The sequence below is a fragment of the Mirounga angustirostris genome, unplaced genomic scaffold, assembly GCF_029215605.1.
Source record: "Mirounga angustirostris isolate CCGP_5_RB_7025 unplaced genomic scaffold, mMirAng1.0.hap1 SCAF_9, whole genome shotgun sequence".
NCBI classification, from domain to species: Eukaryota; Metazoa; Chordata; class Mammalia; order Carnivora; family Phocidae; genus Mirounga; species Mirounga angustirostris.
The window spans coordinates 44310935-44336437 of record NW_026991717.1 but is presented as its reverse complement, the minus strand read 5'-3'; the positions used below and the strand labels follow the sequence as shown (position 1 = coordinate 44336437).

The 25503-nt window shown below is 40.9% G+C and overlaps 1 protein-coding gene across 1 annotated transcript in view; it reads right to left on the bottom strand.

The window, feature by feature from the left end:
- The window catches only part of RORA (RAR related orphan receptor A), a 717927-nt gene that overhangs the window by 622507 nt on the left and 69917 nt on the right, over positions 1 to 25503 (bottom strand). The gene's annotated exons all lie outside the window — the stretch shown is intronic.

The following is a 25503-nucleotide window of genomic DNA, read 5'->3' as shown; positions in this document are numbered from 1 at the left end:
AGACATTGGGAGCTGGACCAAATACATCATCTCAGATTAAATAAGAGAGACAAGCAAATAAGCAATACTGTGATCTTGACCCAACTGACCATCTCTCCACCACCTCTGAAACATCAGTAAAACCATCCCATAGCTGTGTCTACAGATTGAGTGAAGAAGTGACCCACTGAGAGCCGGGGCAGGGAAGAGGGGAGTAGCTTCTAGCTCCTCAAAAGTTCAAGGAAAAGGGCCATCAAAAGGTCCAAGTGGTATTTGTTTTGAATATCTTTATCACCTGTTGTCCTTTTTAGGGACTGACGGACTTAAATTTGGTGTGCCACTTACAGAATTTATTCTCCGCTATTTTTTTATTCTCCACTATTCTTGAAAGGGTATCATGTATTTCCTAGTCAAACAAGCTCACAGTATGTGGCTCTCATTATCGTTTCCCATCCCCCCAGAGTCTCTCTCCCTCCAGAAAGATTTGCCCACAAAACTGTTCTAAGAAATTCTACTTTCCCTGATATCCTCCAGTATACCATTTCCTACCCCCTCCACTTTCTTAGGCAGTTATGTGATGCTGATGAGCACTGTTAACCAGTTCTAACACTTGACATGAGAGATGGTCCATTTTAGTGATGGTAAAGCTCATAGTTGAGTAAATTTGTAGCCAGTATCTAATGCTTGAGGTTTGATCACAGCTATTATCACCAATCCAAGCAAAATTATTCAAGTACTTTCTTAAGTGTGGTTACTAGTTTAAGGGGAAAGAAAGCATACAGTAGACTACAAGGAGACAAAACAGATTGAGCCCCTTGTCACCACAATGCAGAACTGGGATACAAAGAGATTTTATTTCTTATCAACAATAAATGAACACACAGTAAAAGGGCAATTCTCCTAACAAATTATCTGAAAAAGAAATGAAACATTCTCATTTATAAAAGCATAAAAAAAAACCCCACTTAGGAATAAATTTAACCAGGAAGGTAAAAGATCTCTACACTGAAAGCTAGGAGACACCGATGAAAAGAAGTCAAACACAACACAAATGAATGGTATCTCTTGTATACGACTGGGAGAACATTGTTATACTACTTAAAGCTATCCATAGGTCCAATGCAATCCTTATCAGGAGTCCAATGGCATTTTTCACAGAAATAGAAAAAAAAAAAAACACCTAAAATTTATATGGAACCATAGAAGATGATAAAAAGCCAAAGCAATACTGAAAAAGAACAACAAAGCAAGAGGTATCACACTTCCTGTTTTCAAGTTATATTATAAAGTTATATAATCAAAACAGTATGGTATTGGCATGCAAACAGACACAGAGATCAATGGAACAGAATAGAGAGCCCAGAAATGAACCCATGCACATATGGTCAACTAATATTTGACAAGGGAGCTAAGAATATTCAATGGCGAGAAGACAGTCTCTTCAATAAATGGTGCCAGGAAAACTGGATATTCACATGTAAAAGAATGAAACTAGCCCATTTTATACCACTCACAAAAATTAACTTGAAATGGAGTATTTAAATTTAAGACCTAAAACCATAAAACTCCCAGAAGAAAACATAGGAAAAAAGCTCCTTGACATGGGTCTTAGCAAGAATATATTTTTTTAAGATAGGACACCCAAAGCATAAGCAACAAAATTAAAAAAAAAAAAAAGTGGGATTACATCAACTAAAATGTTTCTGGAAAGGAAAGCATCAACAAAATGAAAAGGCAACTTACTGAATGGGAGGAAATATGTGGAAACCATATATCTGATAAGGAGTGAACATCCAAAATATATCAAGAATTCATGCAAGTCAACAGCAAAACAAAAACAAAACACTAAAAATGAGCACAGAATCTAAATAGACATTAGTTATGTCTAAGAATGACATACTGATGATGTCCAACAGGTACATGAAAACATGCTCAGCATCATTAATCAGCAGGGAAAAGAAATCAAAACCACCATGAGATATCATATCACACCTGATAGAATGGCTATACTCAAAAAGAGAAGAGATAATATGCCAGCACGAAGGTAGAGAAAAGCGAACCTTTGTACACTGTTGGTGGGAAGGTAAACTGTGCAGCCACTATGGAAAACAGCATGGAGATTTCTCAAAAAATTAAAAATAGAACTAGCATTTGATCCAGCAATTCTACTTCTGGGAATATATCAGAAAGAAACAAAAACACTATGTTGAAGAGGTATCTGTACTCCCATGTTCAGAGCAGCATTATTTACAAGAGCCAAAACATGAAAACAACCTAAGCATGCACTGATGGATGACTGGATAAAGAAGCTGTGGTATACTGTGTGTACACACATACACAATGGATTATTCTTCAACCATAAAAAAAGGAAATCCTATCATTTATGACAACATGGATGGACCTTGAAGGAATTATGCTAAGTGAAATAAGTCAAAGATAAATACTGTATGATCTCATTTTCTGTGGAATATAAAAATAAATAAGCCTATAAAAAAGAAGAGTCCATATTTGTGGTTACCAGAGGCAGAAGAAAGAGAGAGGGAAATAGGATGGCGGTCAGAAGGTACAAACTCCCCGTTATCAGAGAAGTAGGTACTGGAGATGTAATGTCCAACATGATGACTATAGTTAACATTGTGCTGTACGGTGTATCTGAAAGTTGCTGACTAAATTAATCCAAAGCATTCTCATCACAAGGAAAACAAATTTTTTCTTTTTTGTATCTATAGGAGATGATGGATGTTAACTAACCTCACTGTGTTAGTCCTTTCACAACATATGTGAATCATTACATTATATACCTTAAACTTAAACAATGCGATATGTTGATTATAGCTCAATAAAAAAAATAAGAAAATAAGAATAAAGAATAAGAAAAAGAAAAAAAATAAGAAAAATAAGAATTCATTCATGGTACGCAACAGTTCTCCAGATTAAGGAGTTTCAATTAACACAATTCAGACACTAGGAATTGATGAACCAGCCCAACATTGATGCTGAGGATGGTGATCACAATCATGGCAATTATAACCCAATGCTTCTATAAAGCACTTGCAACTTTGTTCACAGTGCTTTCACATACAGAATATCAACTCTTCCTCAAGTCTGTGCTCTTAAAATAAATGTGGTATTTATGAACCTTAAGTCAAGATGGCCTCAGCTTTGCATATGATATTTCTTAGGATTTGCCAGGTTGTCATCCACTGATTCCAAGAAGGCATGGCCCAACATCCAAGGACTGGAGACCAAAGCTACCAAGAGTCAATGAAGGAGGAGCAGTTTTCTCTCTAGATCCAAAAAAACATGGCCAACATTTCCCTATATAAATGAAAAGTAAGATTCCAGCACCATCTAGATTTACTCTAAAACTTCTGAATCCTACGGACTCCCGACATGTTTTATTTCTCCGCAAGCTCTTCATCATTCACTTAACCTGCAGCACATACAACACAAAACATCAACTACAGCAGTTATGGTCTAACTTTCAAAGATGTTCTCTCTCAAGAGTGAAAGGCAGCCCATACTTGGGAGATTTGAGGTTCAACTGCCTTTTGTGTTTTTGAATTTTAAACTTTCTTAAATAGACCTTAAGCTCTTTCCTGCCAAATTCATTTATCACACACTTGTCCTCATTTGTAACGCTTCCCCTTTCTAGGCACCGTGTGCCTGAAGCTTGATGGAGCTCACAGTTAAAGCGGCATTAGCATGCAGCTGTCAATCACAGTGCTTCGGTTAGTGGGCTGGGTCTTCCCAAATACAGATATTCTCCCAAACCACAAAAATGCACCTCCTCTTTCAGCACTCAGAACAGTGCTCAACTACATTTAGCATCATACCATATAAAACATGTGCACAGATGAGTGCCACTCTTGCTGATCAATTTGCATTATGTTAAATTAACACAGTAATGGACAGCTATAAAATTATACATTTCATGCATTAAATTTAATGATGAAATAATAGGCAATAACAGGTTACAATTCTGCCATAAATATCACACAATCAGTAAATTCACTACATAATAATGAAGAACTTTTAACATTCCATTTCCTGGGCAACAATCTTGAAAGAGGAGCATATAAATTGGAAAGTTATTGTCCATCCGGACAACATAATTACCCTGGAAAGAGAAATACAAGGGGCCGTTAACCTGAAGCATATGGTTGTAACAGACTTTTACATGCTTTATTTATATTGAGTCATTTGGGCAAATTTAACACAGTATTGCCTCTATTTTGACATGCTGTTTTCCTATCATTCATTTTTATGGTAAAAAAATGCTAACTCCCAAGCTTGGAATAGGACCAGCACAAAGGTGGTAATTCTTGGTAATCCAAGAAAGTGAGAAACATATGTATTCGGTTGTTAAGCTCCATTTGAGTTTTTAAAATTAAACAACATGATTTATTTTTACTCTTTTTTTCTCTCTCTAATTATCTATGTGCATGAGACACTTTTTAAAAAAGAAGTACTTAAAAAAAGTGACTCACGTTGACGTGGGATGGAGCTAGATGGTTCTGTGTATGCTGAATGATGTATGAATAAAAATATTCAGAGAGCAGACTTTACACAATATGAAAACTTACTGCTTCAGGTTGGCTGTCATTACTCCCCTGGGGCAAAGACCACTCTGAAAATGCTTAAATTTGCAACAGTTGCCTGTTTTAAGCACAGATCTTTGGAAACTCTTCACAAAATGTGTTAGCTTTTCTATCTCAAGAAATCCAAGTCCCTTCATGACTCAAGATCAAACTACTACCATCAGCAAAAAGCCTGTGAGCCACAGAAAGAGAAACTCCTACAAGATGCGGGGGAGGGTCTGGTTCTGCACCGTCTAGACTTCTGTGGAATACCCGTGTCCCTCGGATGTTAAGAGATACTGCGGGGGGGCGGAAAAATTCTAAGCAGAAAAAGTTCTTGCAGGCAAGTTAAAAGCTTTGTTCTAACTACAAACTTCTCGGTCTTTAATACGCTAATGTTCACTGGAAAGCAACCAAGAGCAGATACAGCAGGTAGTGTTCTGCCAAACTCAATTGACCAGGGCAATATTTTCCACAGAACAACGACAACACCCTCACCAGTCACCAGTGTTCCACAGAGATCGGCTTGGAAACACTCGTCTAACTGAACAGATAAGAATTAGAATAGATTAGAAGAACATTTTGCCTGCAAAGACCCACAGTCTTGTTTGCTTTCTTCAACAAAAACATACCAACAAATGAACACTCTGTTCAATACAAGTCAGACTGGGACAAACGGAAGAGAGAGATCTTAGCACGTCAACTTGTGGATAAATTAACAGAAAGCTTTTTGATTTTCAGGTAAGAAAAGGTCATTGTGTCAATCCAAGGACCACCTATGCTCGCAGCTGAATGGTAACCCTGTGGCTTTAAAGGACTGCATTCCTGTTAGGGGAGAGTCTGCAGGGAGATTTACGGTTGAACTCCCTGGTTCCTGGATCTCTTCGTGAGATCCAGAAACTGGACCACAGGACAGCACTCACCTGCTGTCCTACCTCAGGGGCTGGTGCCAGGGCCAGGTGGGACAGAGTGAGCCTAAGATCTGATGGGGAAAAAAATCACCTAAAATTAGTCACAAAAAAATAAAAAGGTGCTTTCTCAAAAGCTTTTCATTTTGTTTTCCCAAAATGTTAGCTTCTTTTCCTACGTTTTCTTTAAAAAATACAGTTAAATAAATTGGGCTAAATGGAATTGTTACCTGATTGGAAGTTTCTCTCACACCAGGAAAGTTCTGCTAGATGCTGGAGGACACCATTTGGCACTTCCCAGATTTCATTTGCACATTTTCAGTTGTATTGCTATAAATGAAACCACCGGTATGCATATACATTCACAGTACACTCAATGTACAATGTTGAACTTACTTTTCGAGAGAGAAAATTTCTCGTTGACATGTCAATTGTCTCATTTTGCCCATGTCTGCTCATTTCCAAAAATGCAAAGACAGAGGAAAGAGTCAAGTCTGACTTCACTTGCTTTAGGTTTAGGCAAAAGGCCAAACACAGTGCCTAAACTTTTCAGCAATACCACGATTCCTTCAAGGCCTCTGGGGAGAGGTGCTTTTCAAATAAATTAAGAATTCTCTTGCTGGGTAGGTAACTTGACTGACCAGCACATGTAGGTGTGCCTGCCTGATAACCTCCTATCAAAATTCTACTCCTCTTATAAAGGTCCTGTTTAAGTGTCAGCTCTAATGCATATTCTATGATATTCTATCTGGATGTGACCTCTCCTTCACTCTCCAATGGTTCTCTGTTAGAACTCCCAGACAATGCCTTGAAAACATGTTAAGTTAAATAAACAAAGAGGCCATTAGACAGACATCGCTTTAATGCAGTGGTGAGTCTACTCCACAAACCAAAATCTAAGTCTGTAAATGCATCAAGGTTAAGAAATCAAAATGCTAGAGGTGCCTGGGTGGCTCAGTTGGTTAAGTGTCTGACTCTTGGTGTCAGCTCAGTTCATGATCTGAGGGTCATGAGATGGAGCCCTGCATCGGGGGGCGGTGGTCCACACTTAGCGGGGAGTCTGCCTGAGATTCTGTCTCCTTCTGCTCCTCCCCCAGCTCATGCACTCTCTCTCAAATAAACAAACAAATCTTAAAAAAAAAAAAAAAAAGCCATCAGAACGGTAAGGACAACCAATCACCAAAGCCCATTAGGCTTTAAGTGACAGCCAACTGGAATTTTCTTTCTCCACTTCCACACCTTCTCTGTATGTCTTTCCCCTGGTTCCTGTCAACCAAGAGCTCCTAACCACTTCCAGTTTAGCACTGTCAGATGCAAAAACAATTTTTGCCCAAACTCTTAACACTATAAAGCAATGGAACCAGGAAACAGAAGTTCCAACGATGGACAGCAGAGATGAGAATCCACTGGGGAGGGGCTGGGGAAGCAGGGAACCCCAAGGGGAGCCTGAGATCTTATAAGGAACAGCCAGCACGGTGGGGAGCAGAGGGGTTCACCTCCAGGCAGTTTTCCCAGAAGTCAGCCCATTTGTCTAGGGCTTAACGCTGGTGCTCTGGGAGGAGGGGGAAAGGAAGAAGAAGAAACTAGTGTACATTCATATTTGGAGAATATTTTTAGTCTTGTGTTTTTGACGTGTGAGCTGCCAGCACAAAATACACCAAACACCTTCCTAACTCCCTCAAACCAAATAAATAAATGAGAAGAGAGGCTGCTGAAAACCTTGACAAGCAGCTTGTCAAGAAAAGCTGTTTTTCACACAAGAAACCTCCTTTCAGAACCCTAAATCCTACCGACTTCATTCTACTTGCAGTACTCTTATCTGTTAGTATCACAATGGCAAAGTGTAAATTGGACCTGAAAAACCCTCTTTATTTTTAAAGCCAAAAACTGATCAAGGACGTCTGCCCACATTTCAAAAGGCTATATTCATATTTCAGAGATTTATATATATTTTAGAAAGGGGTGCATATTGACTTCCAGGGTTGAAGCAATGTAAACAGATTTGTCTTATGCACAGCATTCTTCAGCCTAGGTCATCAGAAGTAAATTTTTAAGATCAACTAAGCTTGCAATGAATGTAGAATTTGGAATGAATTTATCACAACAATTCGTGACTGGGACAGTTTTAAGCCAATACACATGTTATTATATAATCTTCTACCCTGTTAAAAAGTCTAACACAATTGCTCAGGACTAGCAGATAGAGATCCAGAGAGGAAAGAAAAAAAAAAAAAAGACAGCAAAATGATCCAATTTAATCTCACTGTCCCACTGTCCAGCATGAGAAAGAGGGAAAGAGAAAACAAAAACAAAACAAAAAAGTCCTTTTTAAATTTTAGGAATCTTCCAGAGGTGAGGCGCCTTGGTGGCTCAGGCGGTTAAGCATCCAACTCTTAGTTTTGGCTCAGGTCATGATCTCAGGGTTGTGGGATCCCAGCATTAGGTTCTATGCTCAGCAAGGAGTCTGCTTGAGATTCTCTCCCTCTCCCCTCTGCCCCTTCACCCACCCGTGCACACACATGCTCGTACACACACACTCTCTCTCTCTCTCAAATACATAAATAAATCTTAAAAAAAAAAAAGAAGAAGAAGAAGAAATCTACTGGAGGAGAAACCTGAAAACACTTTACAAAAGAAGGCAACACCTTTAAAGATTATGACTGCTAAAGCTGAATCAGATAGGATCATGACTTGATTTCTTCGGTATAAAATCAACCTTACCCATAGCAGCCAAAGCTAGAAGAGTGGTTGCATCCGACACACACAGAGGTGGGGCAAGCCTGCTTAGTAGGTCACGACCCACTCCTTTGGTTTAAGTATTGTCAGATCACCCTGAAAAATGCGAACAGGCCACCTTCTGGAGGCAGAGAAACAAACCATCATCACCAATTTCCACTTGAGCTTGGATCGGCCTAACAGTTTCTTAGCAAGTTGCTGCCACACCAAGGGCAGGCTTTTGTGGGAATGAGAAATGACAGAGTCCCGGTGCCCAGCACCAGTGAGTGTCAACAAGTGGATCCTGGGCTCTGTGGGGAAGGTGGAGGGACAGGAAGCTAAGACATAAGGAACACTTCCAGGTAAGATTCGAAGAGGAAAGCAGAAGGAATGACACCATTTACCCTTCTCATGCTGTGCGACAGGTAACTGTGAGAATACACCAAGAGTCGTCATCTCAAACTACATACAAGATACATCAATTTATAAAGGTTTTTGTTGTTGTTGTTTTTACCCTAAATATCTCCAAGATTTTCCTTTGGATTCCCAGTGTTCCAGCTGAAGTCTATAGCTCCCCACCTTCTCATAGTACCTGCAGACACAACTCTCAGTTCCTCAGAAATGTATCTGTTAGCCTCTCCATCTTCCTTTTTCAACCCCAAGAGGACAGGTCCAACCCTGACAATTACTGTAATTCATCAACTACTTTCCTCCAAAAACATATTTAGGGAAACACAGAAAGACACTGACAATAAACCGTTTCATACTGATTCACATTGAAAGACCTAAATATGTATTCAGGAAATAAAACTTCCAAGTTTTTTTTTTTAAACAGCTTTAACACTGATTTCAAACCTGACAAAAATAACCCAAGAAGGAAAATTCAGATCCATCTAACTTATAAACAATGACGTAAAAATATTAACTCAAACATTAGCAAACAATCCACCAGCACAATAAAAGCATAACATACAACAACCAACTAGGAAAAATTTCAGGGATGCCACAATCATTCAAGAAGAGAAATTCTACTTCTATGATTCATAATATTAATAAGCTAAATAAGAAAGACCTTATGATCATCTTCATAGATGCTAAAAAAGCAACTGATAAAATCAAAGTCTACTACGATTTAATGTGTTAAAATAGGAATCCATGAATACTTTTAACTATGGCAAAGATATTGATATAAATGTATCTTAGCTCAAAAGCCAGAATTAGGCTTAACGGTACCACACACTGTCATCAGGACAAAAATGGCCACTTCTATAATTTTACACTTTTTACACTTTTACACTTTTCAATTAGCACCAGCCAATGCAAATAGGAGAATGTCATTGTTAGGGACTGAATGTTTGTGCCCTGCCACCCCCCAAATTCCTATGTTGAAGCCCTAACCCTCCCAGCGTAGCTCTATTTGAAGGAAGTAATTAAAGTTAAAAGAGGCTGGGGCACCTGGGTGGCTCAGACGTTAAGTGTCTGCCTTCGGCTCAGGTCATGATCCCAGGGTCCTGGGATGGAGTCCCGCATCCTCTGCAGGAATCCTGCTTCTCCCTCTCCCACTCCCCCTGCTTATGTTCCTGCTCTTGCTGTCTCTCTCTCTGTCAAATAAATAAATAAAATCTTAAAAATAAATAAATAAATAAAGTTAAAAGAGGTCATAAGGGAGAGGCCCTGCCCTGCCCTTACAGGATTAGGTCCTTACCAGAAGGGATATCAGAGAGTTCACGCTTTCCCTCGCCTCCCCCACCTCACCACGGACTTCCAGCCTCCAAAATTGTGAGAAATAAATTTCTGTTATTTAGCGCCCCCAGTCTATGGTATTTTGTTATGGCAGCCCAAGCAGAGTTCTAGAGTCATGAATAAAAAAAACTGGAAAGAGGCAAAATTATTATTTTTGCAGAGGATACCTGTATCAACCTAGGAAACCAAAAAGAATCAACTATAAATGAATGAAAACACTGAGAAAATTAAAGTAGAAGATCACAAAACTACTATAGAACAATTGCTTGTCTTATACAAACCAAAGCCAATTAAATACAGAGAAGGTATAATTCACAAGAGCAAAAGGACATTCATTTTCAAGAAAAAATTTAAAGCTTATAGAATTAAGAAAAAAACCTTAAGGTCCCACAGTGAGACATAAAAAGTGACAAATTAATGGAAAGATGCACTTTGTTCACAGATGAAACTAACTGTAAATATGTTATCCCTCCCACCCATTACTCTGTAAATTTAATGTGATCCCAGGAAAAATGCCAACAAGAGTATTTTTGAAACTGGGAAAGTTAATTCTAAAGTGTGCATAGAAAGAAAGAAAATGTGCATGGAAAATTAACCTGTGGGAATGGTCAGGAAATATGGGGTTATTAGCCCTCCTGGATATTAAAACATACTCTAAAGCTAAGATAATTAAAACAGTTTGTTACCAGCAAAAGAATAGTGAGAAAAATGGGACACATTTATTTCAGAAATAGACATAATACGCATAGAAATTTATTATATAATAAAGTTGGCATTTCAGATGTGGGAGAATGATGGATTATCCAATAAATATGTTGGTACAATTGGCCAGTTACGAGGCGGGGAAATAATGTTGGTTCTCTTCTCATGTCCTACATCAAAATAAATCCCAGATGGCTCAAAAATTTAAATGTAAAAAATAAAGTTGTTAGAACAAAAAAAAAGGGGGGGAACATAAAAAAAAAAAATCTTCCCATAAGGAAGGCCCTGCTAGGCAAGGGACAAAAACCAAATGCCATAAATTAAAATATAACATAAAAGCAAGGAGAACAGATACATTTGCTTGAGCATTTGAAACATTTGAAAGGCAAGGAGTACCAACGCCAGAGTGAAAAACAAATGACAAAGAGGCAAAAGTATCTGCAGCTCCTAAATGAGACAAAAGGTGAGTTTCTCCCAAACAGAATGCCTTCCAATTAGAAAAGGACCAAGAATGTGGTGTCAAAATGGGTAAGGTTGGTTTTGCACAGTAGGCTCTCCAGGAAGCAGAGTGAGAGATGCAGAAGAGGGGGCAGGAGCATTGTGGGGGCCAAGCCCCACACGGACAGAAAGAGCCAGGGCTGCACAAAAGAAGGTGGACACAGCGATGGAATCATAACAAAGAGCTCAGGGACCCAGGCCAGGACAGGGGCTGACACACTGGTAGCAAGAAGCTGAGCCCTTAGTCCCATACGGCCTAAGAGCAGACAAGGATATTCCCGGGAAAGGAGCAAGACCTGAGGCCAGCAGGCTCCCTTCAGCTCAAGATCCCCAAAGCAGGGCTGGCCACGGAACTCCTTCCACTGCAGCCCATGCAGCAGCGGAGGGAACGGGAGCTTCTTTCTTGAAGGGCGATCTGGGTAGCACAGCTCAGCAGCCTCAGCAGTTAGTAAGAGCAGGTTCATAGAAGAAAAGCAAATGGCTATTGAACACATAAAAAAGATGTTCAATTTCATTCACAATGAACAAAATCCAAATCAAAAACAACAGTAAGTACCATTTGTCCTGTTAGAGAAAAATGATTGCCAGTGCAAAGTTGTTAATATCGATACTCTTTCACTGATACTCTCACATTATTCCAATCCTTAAGACCTCTTTGGAAGACAATTTGGCTTCTATTTCTAAATTGAAAGTACATATACCCTTTGACCCAGCCTCTTCACATTCTGAATCTATAGAAATAATTCCTATGTATATCCAAAATAGTCACAAAGCCTATTAACACTCGTTATTTCTTTGGAGTCAGTCTAGAGGTGAAAGGATAGGTCACATGTTTCACTGCATATCCTTTTAAGCTGTGCTGATTTTTTATTTTACCCTACATATTACTTTTTATAAGAGTGGTCCAAAAGAAAATCTGAACATGAAGTCAAAATATCTACCTATAAAGTTATGTTTATGGCCTATGCCTTAAGATGTTTTCTGTATCTAGAAGAACCATCTTGTTTGCATCCTACTACAGCTAGACTATCTGCTGGATTCTCTTACAGTATCACAAACACACTCCTACATGCAAGCAATATGTATCAAGTCTCTAGATCTATTTGTCTTCTGAACAGGAAACTACAACTACATGAATTTAACTCAAATCCTAGCAGTTATTAACACTTTTGGAAAGGAAACTGAGCTACTAAAATACTGTTGTACGAATTATACTGAGTGCTCATAGGTACCCTAATAAAGATTCCAATTTAATCCCACCAACCCTAGGAGTTATATCTTATCATTCCCAGACTACCAATATGCAAACAGAGTGTACAAAGGTAAATGACCAGTTCTATGTAATTCCACTAAAAGTAGCCAGGTCCAGTCCATTCTCTAGATGTTTACCTCTTTCTACAACATCCTTCTGCCTCCCATCTTATTTTTCTTTTGGCTTCCAAAATATTTTGTCAGCAATAACTGGTAACCTAAATGGCTGGTATGATTTCCACTTTATGATTTTTTAAATATTTTATTCTTAAATAATCTCTACACCCAACATGGGGCTCAAATTCACAGCCCCAAGATCAAGAGTCCTATGCTCTACCGACCGAGACAGCCAGGCGCCCTGATTTCCGTTTTAAAGATGACGGAGTAACAATAACAGGCAACTGTCTCTCCTTGGCTCAGAAAGCTAAAGTTTCACATATTAGAACTCTAGCTTTCATCTACCTACTATCTCCTTTTGAGTAGGCTTTGTTCTGATCCTAAACCTTTATGGAAGAATTCAAAGCAGGTGGGATCTCTGCTCCAGTCTTCCTTTTGGATGGCCATCAGGAGGATTAGAGGAAATTTGTTCAGCCAAGAGGAGAGGTAGGAGTTCAGTACTGTTGTTTCAGTCATTAAACACAAGGCCCATCTATGTATGTTTGGGTGAACTATTTGACTGCGTGGGGAGAAAGACCCACAAAATTTTGAGGAAAGAGAGAAAGCGAGAAAGAGCGAAAGAGAGAAAACCACCATACAATAAAAGGATAAAGGACAATGCTGCTCTTAAATGCTGAGATAATTTATTTGGTACTTTGAGTGTGTTCCCAATTATCTGGGGCAACTGCTTCCCAAATGAAAAATGCCAGTGCTACCAAACATTTGACTTGAGTCAACGGCAGAAATTTCTCAAAAGATTTTAATTGTAAGTCATCAGAATGAACAATGGTTTGGCTTACAAAAAATATATCGAGAATTCTGAACCTAGATAGTTTGTTATCCAGAGGAGAGACGCTATTACTTCTGCTTCACTAACACTGTTTTTATCATTTCGCCCAGACCCTTCGATGGAGATTGCTCTGTTTCTCACTGCTGACCATCTGTTGTCATCTACACCAAGGATCTACATAAATCCCTACTAGTTGTTGTACCTCAGAAATGCCCCCTCTCGGAAAACAAACAAACATAATTGTTGCTGCTTTAAAACTCAGAGAAAGGGGAATGCATCTAAATATCCCTCCCTCCCCACCCCAAATGCGGGCATGCACACACAGCAACTTTCATCTATAATTTAGAAAATGGATGCAGTTCAGCAACAGTTAAAGACTAATTTCTTATGCTTTTTGTGCATTTACATAATTGATTCACTAGATAATGCACTCTGCTTCCTTATTTAATAAACATGTTAATGATTTCAAACAATTACTCAAAACTGCCTACAAGTGTCTGCCTAAGAAAAGCAACAAAAAATAATTAAAATGAAAATACACACCAAAAGGCACATCCTTCATATCACATTACACAAGATATTAAGTCAATATGTCACCCTGTCACCAGTCACTTGCTACCTGCTGTTATACATTTATTCAAATTCTAATGTATTAGCTGAGGCTGATACATTGTTTAGACACCCAGGCGGGCCAACACACAGAGCGAGAGAATAAACCTGGTGCTTTGTCAGGGCAGAGGCAGTCAAACAGCAGAGGCAGAAGAGGGGGGAGACAATAAAACAAAAGCTCGAAACAGAAGGTTGAAGCAGACATTTTCACAAGAAAACCCTCTTCAGGCTATTCATGGTGGGGGGCAGTCACGGGGGAACTAAATGGATTCCATTTCCTCTGCCCCCCCCTGAGCGCTCGAGAGCGTCAACCAGGCCAAACATCACAATAGGTCCAATTTTGGCAGATGCCTCATGCATTCTGACCATTTTCAGGCTGTCGTATTTTATTCCCCAGGACTTTCACGGGAGTCAACCACCAAGCCATAGCCCGCACCACAGACATGGAGGGGCACTGAAGGAGCCCACCAGCTGGGCAGTGGGGACACTGGTCCTCCATGGGGTCTGGCCAGACCACTTGAGCTTGGCTCTTCCAGCTCCTTGTGGACACCAAGTCACAGCCACCCTCCCCAGCCTTCCAGGAAGAGAGAGGAAGGTCACACCTGACAGGTGCAAAAGGATACTGAAGACAGAGTGTGGAAGTGTCCAGCCCTTACTAGAAGCTAGCTGATTCTGGCTCAGGAAATCCTGGCTCCAGCCCTCCCAGAAGACAGAAGAGGTTGGAGACCAAAGAAAAAAAAGATGAAATTGTTTGGAAAAAATGGGCCTTCTATTAGTAACTTCTTATTCTGTTAGGAAGGCAATAAGAGTACTTAGACAGGGAGGCTTTCTTCACCAGGTGACCCTCCTTTCCCATTTCTAAGCCCAAGTGAGGGAGGCACCCATGATCTCAGTTCTCAGATAGGTTACCAGTCAGTAGCGCGTGCGTGTGCGTGTTTGTGTGTGTGTGTCTGTCCAATGTTCAGGTTTTTTACCTGCCTGCTTCATTTTAGGCTCATCCTGCTTACAGCATGGGGATCATGTGGAGGACATGGTGATAAACAGGACAGGGCAGGAACAAGCGCAGTTCATCCAGAATCACCTTAACAAATATGCACTTTATCAGGAAGGTTAAGGAAAACCACTAAGGGATTTCAAACAAAGAGAGTCAGGGTGTGATTTGCTTCCTGAAGCCATCACTCTGGCAACAAGGGGATGTGAAAGGGATGGAGAGATGAGCAAGGAGGTCACATCAATCTGGATGAGAAGGGGGCCAAAGGTGTGGACCAAGGATGTGGCAGTGGGGACAGAGCAAAGTGACCTCAGAGAGAGGGGAGGATCGAGGTTTGCAGCAAACAGGCCAGGATAGCAAGGGAGAAGAGGACGCTCATCTCTAAGGGTTGGAGGTAAGAGCAGAGGGTGTAGGGGGAGGAGGAGGCCAGGGGGTGTCATGAGCTCCGCTTTGCACGTGTTGGGTTTCAGGTGCCTAAGGTACATCCAAACACAGGTGTTCGGAAGCCAGTGCTGGACTTCTGGGTCCTAGTTTCACTTTCCCAGATAACTATGCAGTCCACTCAACTACAAGGGCAAACAAGGGTGATCTGTTACCTAGTCATCAAATCACCCTGCTCACTATCAGAGAGCCTGTCCCTAGCCTCTGTAAACACATCCAAGGCATGAAATACAATGGATCCACTCCTATGGAGTATTATTAAAAGACCTAAGAAATTAATTCAAACCACCTCTCCTCTCCCAAAAATGAACGGAGAACAACAGAAACAGGGTGGGGAGGCATGGCCGAAAGATCTTTACAGCATTCTTGCAATTTCATGGCCAATTCATTCAGGTCAGAAAGCACAAAAGATAATGCCCTGAACCCAATGTTCAGTATCATTAAGAGGCCCTTATAGATCTACTCAGTGGTTAACTTAATATTGGATTATATTTGTATCTCACAGTCGGACTAGTCCAAGAGGAAAGGAGGATGGATGATCTTTTGTAAGGGCAAAAGTCTACCCAGGTGACACTTTTTGAAAGCTGATTAAACAAAGGGAACTCACAAGGGCACCTGGGTGGCTCAGTCAGTTGAGCGTCCAACTCTTGGTTTCAGCTCAGGTCATGATCTTGGGGTCATGGGATCAAGCCCCACATGGGGCTCCCCCACTCAGTGGGGAGTCTGCTCAGGATTCTCTCCTTCTGCCCCTCCCCCACACTTGCACACCCTCTTTCTCTCTCAAATAAATAAATCTTTTAGACAAAGGGAACTCATAAACATCACTTACAAGGCTTGAGATGTGGAGAAAGGCTCTGGCTCAGTCTGTAGATGCACAGATTCCTACCCCAAGTGCTTGTGAGATGGAGACTCCCTTGCTAGCTCTGTTGGGGCTTCACATTAGGCAACTTGCTCTGTTTTCCCCTGATGATGCTTCCAACAAATGAACAAAAGCTCCATTTGGGTTTCCAAATGCTGAGGCGTGGTTTGTCAAGCAAATGTAACTCCAGTGTGAGGGACTTCATCTCATCAGCTGACTCTGTTCAAGTGCTATCACCTACAGAAAAGACAGCCCCATCACCAGCTTCCGTGAGAAACTCAACCATCCCCACTCTGTCTCTATCATTCATGTTATGGAGGATCTGTGGGACCAGAAGGAAAAGTCCCCATTAGACCACCTCCTCCCACATCTGTACTCAGCTTAATTATCTATGGTCCTTCCCGTCCCACTTCATCTACACAGAGATCTTATCTTTGGTTTGAACCCTGGGGCCTCCAAAGGTTTCCTGCTCTCATCTAGAGAGCTCATCAGACAAAGTTCATCAAAAGAACTCGACCACCACTACTAGAGAAGAAGTTATTCCAGCTGCTAGGAAGATATCATTCTCTCTAAAATAATACTTTTGTGTTTATTAATTTCTTCTCCCACTTCTCTCCAGACAGGATTTGAAGAAGCTTACAGCAAAGGGCAGATAGGCCATTAAAAAAAAAAAAAAAAGTCAGTTCTGAAGAAAAAGAGGAAGCCAATATACTAAACCCATCATGATCAATACAACCGTGGAGACTCAACATGAACATCAACCAGGAGCTTCCAGGTAGCAGCAACAAAAGGAAAAGCACTGGAAGGGAAAAACTACCAGTTCCTTAGGGTCAGAAGTGACGCAACATACCAATATCCCAGAGAAGAAAACTTCACAACAGCTGTGAAAAAGCACTGATGTGGAAAGGGAAATCATTATTTAAGAACTCCCATTTCTTCTGCGACATCTATGTGACTTCATCCTGTTTTATACTCTATTTTCTTAATTATTTGAGAAAAGAACAGGCATTTGACTAGGAGTCAAGAGTTCCTATTGAGATGTCTAGCTCTACCATAACTAGCCAGGGATCCTTTGACAGAGAACCTCACCTTTCCAGTAAAACAAGAGGCAAAAACCACATAAAACCTTTCCAATTCCAAGTTTACATGGTTTTTATTCATTTTTAAAGAGTTTAGGAATATCACACATGGTGAAACCCCTTTGTATGTGGAGAAATAGGACTGAATCCTTCCTCTCAATTAACTCTTGAGCTTTTACGTTTTTAGAGGTATCACAGGACTTACGAGTGTACTTCTGGGTCACAAAAAGGCACACGTGACAAGGGGCATTCTATCCTATTTATTAGAAGTAAAACACTTTAGAAAATTACTTGTGAAGCACTTACTGGCCTCATTTGGTTGATCCCGTTTAGGCTTCTAAAGCTCTGTATCAATTGCCATTCTTTAAAATGGAAGGCATGATTTAAAAGTAATTATTTTTGAGCCATCATTTGATTGTCTATGTGCATACAAACAGATCATCTCATAAATCTGGTCCATATTTAACGACCTTTTCCAGCCCTCCCTAGGCTAACACCATTATGTATAACAACCTTAATTTAAACCCACAGTCAAAAGAAAACATCCCTAATGAAACACAATTTCAAATTAGAGTTAAATCTGTCTCCTAGACCAAAATATACAAAAAGGCTCTTGCTTATATTTTTAAACTCCATGTGACTTATTTAAAGATTCAAGGTTTTCACTGAAATGAGGCAGAGATGACTAAACTTTCACTTAGGCTAAACAGTAACTTAGGAAGAATTCTGCTGGTGTGTTGGGATTAGTTTCAGTACTCTTCATCAAAATACATGGAAACGAGATTGACCAGGGGAACTATGCCTTTGTTTTGTTCTGTTTAAGGCCAGTGACCTGGGATGAAAGAGGTGCTTGCAGGAAAACTGCCATATCTCCACTTATAAGAGGGATCTGAAATCCGTATGTTGCTTCAGTTGCCATTCAGTGATTTTTTAGTTAAATGAAACAGAACGATACCCATCTGCAGAAGTTTTAAGTTTGTAGAAGGCAAAGACTCAACCTTACAAAGCAACAGTATATAAGCAGTGGAATTTCCCAGATCATCTGGCCCAGAATGGCAATTAAGTTGCAATTAAGTGGCAGGCAGAGGGTTAACTGAGTAACTTTCAACCCACTAGCATAACAGACATCACCACCCAATCACAGATAGCATGGAGGTACACTATGCCCCAATGTGGCTTCATTTCTTCTCAACATAGTACTTCAGGCAGTTAATATCAATAGACAGCACATGAGGTGAACACTTTCTGCATTCTATGATGTCCAAATCTGATGTTGAGATGAAGGCACCAAACTCCAAGCTGGTTACGATACACAGTCGTTAAGCAATCAGCCAGGATTACACCCTGACCTCTATATGTCTTTACAGAGTTCTCTTCCACTAGACACCAAGTACACGGTTGTACACTTCATATGCAATCACTAAGTGGAATAAGTGAATAAATGAACATGTCCCTTGTGTTCTTTAGTGCCTTCCCCTTTTCTTTCAGGAAGACATGTATGGAACAATGCTCCTAATCATTAGCAAGTCATTATATTTGGGTAGCAAGTGAAGCTCAGTAGATAAATGGTAAGTACTGAAACCTACTCCTGGATTCAAAACTACTAAAATATCCCACTTTAACACGTCTCATGATGACCAATCCAAATATCCCACAAGTTAAACCCTACAGGACAAATACTGCACATGGGTCCTGACATCACTACTATAGACCTGTGATACCTGAAGTTGAATATCCAATTCCCCAGGCACCGTCATTTTCAGTGTTAAATGGAGAGATTCAGAGATCTGAGTCCTACCACCTTTTTTGATGATGCAACTCATCCAAATGCACCACCAGCATTTAATAGACTACTGCAAGCGGAGCACTGATAGGTACAAGGCAAAAATCAATAAACAAAACAGGGATACTGCCCTCTATTTCTTGTATCCACTGTTAGCACAAGGTGTCTTTCCACTTGCCACATTCATGGTAAACAAGGCCCAGTCTGCTTTGGAGTTGGCGAAAAGAACTGTTCATCTTTCTCCATCAAGCTGTCAGTCAGAGTAGCTTGGGAAAAATCCCACTACTATTTCAAACACTCTCTGCAACTCAATAGTTTCTCTCCTCTATGTGCAAACTAAAAACAAACAACCGCACCTCCTCACCCCCCACCAAAATTTCCTGGTAGAGAATGATAAGCCAGGAAAGGCAGCAGTAGAAAAGGAAATGCTATAAACAGATTTTTTTAGTTTTTTTTTAAAGATTTATTTTTTTGAGACAGAGTGCACACAAGCAGGGGGAATGGCAGGCAGAGGGAGAAGCAGACTCCCCATTGAGCAAGGAGCCCAGGACCCTGAGATCATGACCTGAGCTGAAGGCAGACTCTTAACCGACTGAGCCACCCAGGTGTCCCTATAAACACATTTTAAATGGACAGTTTTCTGAAGTCAACACCTAAAACTCATATTTGCTTAAAAAGTGCCTAATTCCTGAACTGGAGAAACAACTGAGCTCCTGCCAACTCTCACTGATAAGAAGTGACCAGAAAGAAATAACAAGAGGCAAGTTCTGAAGATGACAATCACTCCAACCCACTGTGAGGTAAAGAATCATTATGGGTCTAAAGGGATACTTTCTTCTCAATCAATCGTATTTGTGAGCGAAAATCTAATATCTTCATAAGTTAAAACCTTGAAAAACTTGTGTTTCATTCAAGTATTTATTGAAACCTGTTATGTGCTAAGTACTATTCAAGGTGCTGGGGCCTTCAACAGTAAACAAAACAGACTAACATCTCTACCCTTAAAGAGTTTACATTTATATAAAAGACCAGGAAAGCAGCTTTTTGGGACATCTGTTTATGCATCTGTCCACCCATATACTCAAAGGTGTTTGTTAGGTAACTAATTCATACCAGGCTCTACATGAAGCTGGGAGGAAAAAAAAAAAAAAAAAACACAAAAAAACAAGACCCTAACATGCAAACACTTGCAGATAATTAAGCAACTCACTATAGAATGGGCTGCTTTAACAGTGGACACAGGAGTGGACAAAGGAGTGATCCATGTCCCTTACATTTTATAGAACAAGTCCCAGCTTAGCTGGCTTTTGAAGGATGATTACGAGTGTACTAAGTAGACTACGGAGGAAAGGCTTCCTGATAGAGAACCACATCAGATAAGGAGTTACCTGAGTGCAGAGAGGGTTGGACGACCCACTGCAGCATGGATGGAAATTGGAAGGAAAGGATTCTGGAGGACAGGCTGAAGTCTTAAGGGACTGGGTCTCAATGCCATATCCAGGTGTTTACTTGTTAATCTGGGAGGATGGCATGATGAACCCATCTCTGGTTAATATCATGTTCAAATAAGCTTATGCTATTACTTCTTAAATGGGATGGGGTGACTTGTCCCTCAATATTTTGATCCTCCTTCAATCCCCAGATGAATGAGAGAAATTTTGCTAGTTTTTACCAGGAAAGGAAATGTGGGTGTGACTGGCCCAAGTTGGATGGGGCCCAACAGACTCAGAGCGATAGTATTTTCTTTCTTTCAACCACTTCACCCAGTGAGCAGCTGCTAACCCCCTAGCTGTGTCAGAGAGACTCCATGGATCTGACAGCTGTTAATAGGCTTTATTACCTTGTTGAGTACCTCAAACTCCAGTTACTAATTACAGGGCACCGATGTGAATGTTTGGCTATGTAATTTTTGTTAACTGATTTTCATGAGGGGATTTGGGCATGTCATACTCTAAAATTTTCTTCTGGCTCTAAACTCCATGACTCTGCTCTATGGCTACTTGTGTCAGTAATGACCTTGTGCATTCTGGATTGCGGGTTTCTTCATGCATGGCCGCCCTCTTCAACTGCTCAGAACCCTCAGGAGCAAAGTGTTCTACAAGGACACACAATGACATGGGAGGCCCAGGCTGGAGTGGAACTCAGCCATTATCACTCAGGCTGGCTAGCATTTATTGGTCTCTTAACAGTGACCAGACTTTTTAGGACCAAACCACTTCCAGCCACTTGGACATCTTGCCCGCAGTGGGCTCACATAGCTTATTGGCAAGAAGCAGGTGGTTCTGCTTGACTGGCAGATTTCAGATGCTTACATCCTACAGTTTCTAACAAGACTCTCCATTTCTCCCTTCTTTCCCAATACCAGGGCTCTAGCCTCTCTCACCCAGTTCACCTTTCCACCTCCCCACAGCCCACAACTAATTTTGAAGACATTGTTCCCTGCAAACATTTGGCTTTATTCTTTGGGGTCTTTGAATGACACCCTTCCTCTTAGCACATCCTGTTTATAGAATGGAAAGGGGTACAAAAGGAAAAGGCAACACAGGAAGGACCCACAGATAAGCTGTTTCAATAGTTATATACCAGACATCCCTGAGAAGGCAGCTCTGTCAGACCCATAAGCCTTCTCGTGCCCTGGTTTGCAAGGTGAAAAAATACTCTTAATAAGAAACTGTGAATCACAGTACTCCATTACTAACCAAACCTCTGGGCAAGAGGTCCATAGACAGTATCTGGAATGGAAAGAAGTGACTCTAGATGACCTGTCATTCCAGGCATGTCATGAGTCATTTGTGGCTAGAAACAGTATACATTCTAAAGTTTTCAAATAAGATTTCCAATATAAATTAGAGGGATTCAAGGTCATTACATAATAAAGCTCTTCTCCAAGTCCTACATTCTGTTAGGCTTCCTCAAATGGGAAGAAAATGGTGGTGTTCAAGCTAAGACACCCACTGTATCTATGGCTCTATGGCTCCATGTGCATGTGTGTGCAGCATGGAAAGGTTATTGGTTATGTTATTATGTCTGCCATGTATTATAGCAGACAATACATGTTGAGACCTTTGGCTGGCTTGCAAGTCGAGTGATCTGAGAAATGTGAAAAAATGATGGTTCTGCTTTAGGTATTATGAAGCAGGCATCCACCCGGGCAAGGAGATCTTTGGGCAAATCAATGATGCAGATACTATCACTTCCCTGGTTCAAAATATTGGAAGGAATATTTCTTTAGGAATGCATATAAACTTCAAACATAGCCAAATCAACTGAAGAGAAGGCACCAAGTGTTTCCACATTGAGAGGCAATTAAAAAAAAAGAGAGAGAGAAAGAGAAGTTAAAGTTCAAAGCCACAATAGTCCCTTGGTTTCCCTTCTTTAAATGGATCCTGACAATTTAGGGGGTTGTAGCCTCAGGCCTGGGAAGATCTTTGGAGGTGGTGCTTGGACTACAAGGCAACTGAGATCATTCAATGGGAAAGATTAAGTAAAATACACTTGTGTATGATGCCTGACAAATTCTGTCTCATCTTCAGCTGTGGAGGGAAAACATTCCTAGTTTCCTCCAATAACATTTAATTACCCAACCACAGCAGAAACTTGACAAAGGCTGAAGATGTGTTTAGATACAGCAAATGTAGTGAATCACTGGGCACAGCTTCCAGGATTCAGACACCTCACAAAAGCAGCTGTTTCTTCCCCTCATACTCAAGGTGAAGGGGCACCCTAGCATTTCCATCAATCCAAGGTACAAATGGGCAAGTGTGCCTCCTGGGCTTTGTTTTCTGGAACCTGGGGTCAATTATACAGAGAAAGAGGCTATTGATGGGGGCGCCTGGGTGGCTCAGTTGGTTAAGCGACTGCCTTTGGCTCAGGTCATGATCCTGGAGTCCCGGGATCGAGTCCCGCATCGAGCTCCCTGCTCAGCAGGAAGTCTGCTTCTCCCTCTGACCCTCCTCCCTCTCATGCTCTCTGTCTCTCATTCTCTCTGTCTCAAATAAATAAATAAAATCTTTAAAAAAAAAAAAAGAGGCTATTGATGCCTCAGAACCTGACAGGCAGGGTGTTAATCCATTTCAACTATTCACCCTCCTCACCCATGACTCTTCTGGAACAAATTCCCTTAAACATTTGATAAAAAATCTCATAAGCTACTCAAAAGCCAAAGGGCTGCTCCTACTCTTTATTGGGTGAGAAGCCAGTTTCCTGTCATTTTTTTAAGAGCATGAAGCAAAGGGAAAAAGGATAAAACAATGTGTGTGGGGGGGAGGGTGGGGGAGAGTCAGAGTCAGAAGAGAGTTATTAACATATTTAAATATCTGTTCCTGTTACCATTTTTAGGATAATTCTAGAGTTTTGTTTTGTAATTCTTGTCAATGATCCAATACTGTGTGGGGAAGAGGAGTCCACTTGAGATGGTAGGTTCCTTGAGTGTTTCTTTTAAGCAAAAGAAATGAAGGTTCGGAAGTGTCCCTTCTCCACCTCCCCCCCCACAGGCCAGCACCCCCTACAGTACATGAGTCATAAAATAGCTCATGGAAGAGGCAGCTCCATGAAGTCTTCTCAGCTCTTCTCTATTATCCTCCCCAGAGACAGGGAGAGATGGCGCCTGAGACAGCCCAGCAGGAATCTGTGGGCGTGAAAAGCAAACAGGAAGCCTGAGCCCCCAGGAGGTAGAGGCAGTTTGGGAAGGAGGAAAAAATGGGTAATGATGGCGTTCTAAGAGGCCATCATTTAGAGTAGGGCCACGAAATACAGCCAAGGCTTGGAACTGTAAAGACCCTTAGCAATCAACTTCTCCAGACCCCTCCACTTTACATATGTTAAAGAGGAGATGAAACGAGTTTAATAAGTTTATTCAAGATCACACTTCTAGGACATCGCCCTGGCCCATATCAAGGCTTTGCTTTTTAAAAGGATTTTCCAGAATGTAAAACCCAGCCAGTGCATATTGAGCTCAACACCATCTATCTTTTGTAATGAATGGTAAGAAGGACATTCATATTGAGGAACCGGGGAACTGTCAGGGCCTCAAGTCCCCCTTAAATCACCCAGACAATAGTATGATCAATACATTTTCAAGGTAGAATTGATCCTTTTTTCAAGCTTTAGGAAAAAAAAAAAAACCCATATGATACACATAGTAAATCTTAAACAGAATATTTAAGTTAATGCCTGGTACATGGTAGGTGCTTGTTATGTTTGTGTGATAAAGAAATGACCAAAACCAAGTACTTTGGTCAGACGGGAATACATTATATCACCTGAAACATTAGGTTTTCACCACCTCTCAGGGGGGGAAGAAGAGCCCTTTTGGCATTATATAGAATACAGGCAATGCCACAAACATAAAAAGGCACTTGAATTCACAGAAGTTCCTTGATGGGCACAGTTAACAAAGAATTGTGTGATGTTGGGGAATTAAGTTAACTGCTCTGTTTTACCTATCAAGAAGAAAAGTATCTTTTAAAGTTATCTGTGGAAACTAAGGGATATGTGATTATGAAACCAAATTGTAAAGTTAATACTAGACAGAACTAGGTATTTGTACTACACAAATACCATTTGGTTCTCCTAGCACCTTGCATCCAGCTTCATTTTAATACCCCATCCTTCTCCAAAAGCCAAGAGGTAAGGGATACCCTCCCCATACCATGTGCTATGTACTATTAAGAGCACTGGGCATACACAGATGAAATAAAAAGTCCCTGTGATTGATTTAATGTAGATCTGTGCCCCTGGTGCATACAGTGACTAGCCCTAGCCTAGTGACTACCACACAATAGGCCATTCTTAAATGGCTGTTGAGTAAGCGGACATAAAAGGCATGCATGGAAGAATAGATGAAAATGAAAGCAGCACTGGGCCAGTCACCCCATGCCTCACCCACATCAGTAAAATTCCATGATCTGTGGAGCTGCAGAGAATAACAATGTCAGGCCTCGGAGGCATGTGTATGTTCCTTGCCTGGAGCCAAATCCCAACCCCTGGAGAGCAGGAGAGCCACAGTTCAATTCATGGGAGGCCGTGCCAAAGCCCTAACCCAGCTGCACATTGCCTTGTAGGAAAACTCACCCAGTCCCCTTCCAAAAAAAGCGTTTGCCATGACTACTCTCCCTAATGGGGTGTTGATCACATGTCAGGCTTGGACGCCAAGCCCTTGTCCACAGAGTGTGGGATGAGCAATCCCATCCTGACAGATGTGATCTCCAGAGTGCTTCCAGTGACAGTGTGGAGTTTTCCACTCCTCCCGACGGCAGGGAAATACGTGCTGATCTGACTTGGCTTAAAGGAAGGTCTGACAGTCTCTTCCCTGGCAGGGTCATCTCTACTGGAGATCAGCCAGGACATTTTTGCCAGTCCTGGGTTCTCAACTTTCTAGAACTGGTGGGGATGGACACGCTGCAGAATGGGACATTAAC